This window comes from Anneissia japonica, unplaced genomic scaffold (genome assembly GCF_011630105.1).
Source record: "Anneissia japonica isolate Jap-2015-1 unplaced genomic scaffold, ASM1163010v1 scaffold993_len1110182_cov180, whole genome shotgun sequence".
NCBI lineage: Eukaryota > Metazoa > Echinodermata > Crinoidea > Comatulida > Comatulidae > Anneissia > Anneissia japonica.
In genome coordinates, this window is record NW_022749760.1 from 492,404 (window position 1) to 495,541 (window position 3,138).

The window sequence follows — 3,138 nt, forward strand, 5'->3', positions numbered from 1 at the left end:
AGTATTATGAAATAGATCTACATGATTACACATAATTTTATTTCATTTGTCAATCTTTTTGTATTTTTTTATGGAAGAAATTTGCAGGGCAACACAATATTGCCTCTAGCCCTATTCTGTTCATTCACCGTTTTTGTAAATTTTTGGGGGAAAAAAGATAATGTGATTTTTCTGTGCCAAGTATAGCGTATGTAGGGTATAATTATACAAATGTGTCCTATATATTAGTGACTGGTATGGTATGATATGGTTCAATATCTCACCAGGGAGCAGAGGTTAAATATTGGGTGATTAAAACTGACAAAAGTGATATGTTACTTGTGGGTCAAAAAATGACCTATTTTGACATTGATATATAGGCTATGTCAGAAAGTGGTTAAGTACTGTAAGAATCTTACATATGAAATTTCTTACTCTGTACTTCTCATGTCTGTATATATTGTTTACATTTTGTCAAACTGTAAACAAGAAAGGTGAAGAGACCTATTTGATTGAAAAAACAAATCTGTCTCATTTGATTTGCTAAAAAAATTATTACTGTATAAGATATTATTGGTCTACTTAATAAAATTAAATGCTGAAAATGTCAATCTCAGCTTTAATAATACAATGTGAAAATGCGTATGTTATTGAATCGATCGTGCTAACTGGGCCCGTCGGTTGCATCGACCCTTTGTCACTGGCCCTAGCATAACTGAGTTGTCTACCCTGACTAGCCTGGCAATGGTATAGAAACAAATATCAACAGTAATTATTTCAAACTCAAAAAGTCAAGTGGCGCAGTGCAGAAGTCAAGTGGCACAGTACGAAAGTCAACTGGCGGCACACGCAATTGAGTTTGCTCTGCGCCACTTTAGTTTTGCACTGCACCACTTTAGTTTTGCACTGTGAATTATGTTTGTCCTTTTGACGTGATATCGCCAAAAGGACAACCACAAGTGGCGCAGTGCAAAAGTCAAGTGCAGTGCAAAAGTCAAGTGGCACAGTGCAAAAGTCAAGTGGCGCAGTGCAAGAGTCAAGTAGCGGCACACGCATTTGGATTTGCAATGTGCCACTTTAGCTTTGCACTGCGCCACTTGTGGTTTGTCCTTTTGGCGTTCCATAGGAGGCAATGTTGGTAACTTATTTTTAAACGTTTCTTAAACTATAGTTCAGAGAATTAAATATACATTTTTATCTTCAAGTGCTAAAGTGATTTTAAAGTAGACTTATAAGGCTTTATTAATTTATTTTATTGAATTCCAATTCTGTGAATTTACAACACAAGTGTGTCAACCCACTTTACCTAGTATTATTATCTCCCTGTAAGAAGAACATATACAGTATTGAGTGATGATTTACCTTGGCTCTTTGTTGATCTCTATCATACCCCCATGACTGTATTAAGCAGTCTAAATGCATGAATGTTACGATTTGATTACATTATTATTGTATTTGTTCTATTTCATTTTTTTATATGTCTTATATACGTGCAAAGTATTGTATTCTCATTGTATCATTATTAATAGAGCTACCTGGACATTGAATAAAATAAATAAAAATGAAATACCACAATTTTGGGTGAATTCTGTAATTAATTCTGTTATTAGGTGCATAAGCAGAGCATAAAACACTTTAACATGCCTAAATTATTTTGAGAAATCGTAGGAACCATTATCTTTTGGAACATTGGCAAATAATTTTGGCAATATTCTCCAGTCCAATTTCCAATCAATTCTGATTAGTTTTAATTGAATTTATTCATTAATCATGTAATTAAAACAACAGGACAAGAAAGGCAAAAATGCAACAAACGACCCTGATTAATTAATAGGATAAGCCATAAAAAGTGGGTCCCATGAAAACGATTTAAATTTGCAAAAAGAACAAAAAACACACACAACGTCTAAAAAGAAATAAAATTCAATGAAAAATTGGTCTAAACATGTTTTTAAAATTTTACAAGTGGAGGAGGTATACCGTCTTACCAAACAATTTGATGCCTGATGTTTACGGGCGCTATTCGTTATCAAAGTCATTCAGCTAACAGTAATTGTGTATTACCCATCTTTTTCATATTTTGTTTTCCCACTCTGGGCATGTATCTACTCTGATTGGCTGAAAATGAAGAGCATCCATACGTCACGGTGGAAATAGATGAAAATTGAGGGGTTCTTATGAGAACTTATTAAATTCAAGAGGCACATTTAGAATGTAAAACGATTACTGAAGACATCAGGAAACTGCAAATTACGAATGGTGGTGCGGCGGAAAAGATAATTGTTCAGAGAGCATGCTTGTCATGACAAGAATGTTGTGAGTACAGTATTACATAACAGCAGAATAGCAGATAAAATTAGTGGTGGTGGTTAGCTTGTTGGCCATCGGCAGATTGAGATTAGCAGGATTGCATGATCATTGCAGGTTTTCTTGAAAACTCAGATGAGAATGTGTTAGGTGCAAATTGTCGGAAAAGCAGTAGGACTAGGCTATAGAAAATAAATGTAAGAAGATGAAAGTTGGAAATGCCTCTGTCCAGGGAGCTCTCATCTGTCCAAAATAAATATCCATATTTTGATATTGACTAAAGGATAATGTGATTCCACTCCACACCTCAAATCATGCCAATACCCACAGTCCAGGGTTGATTGAATTAGGGCGCTTATTCAAACGGGGCGCTTATTCGCGCGAGTACGGTGTATAAGAAATTCAGATAGGCCTATTTGTGGGCACTGAGATGAATGTAGGTAAGAATGGCCCCGGAAAAAATGGCCCCAGAAAAAATGGCCCCGGAAAAAATGGCCCCAGAAAAAATGGCCCCGGTAAAAATGGCCCCATATGACAGGTAGGTAAAAATGGCCCCAAAGAAATGATATATTTTTTTTTAATCTTCAAATATTTAAATACTGTATAAGCAAGAATTGAATTAAAAAAAGAAATAAAAAATGGCCCTCAATTATAAAATTAAAGAAAAAAAAAATAAATAAACAAATGTTGTAAAATACCTTGTAGCAAAAATGTAATTAATAAATCAACATAAAGAATATGCATATTTGAGAACTAAAATAAATTAGTTTTTAGCTCCTATGAGTAGCTCTGGGAGTAGGTCTAAGTATTTTTTTTAATTATTAATATTATTAGATATTATTACTATATTTG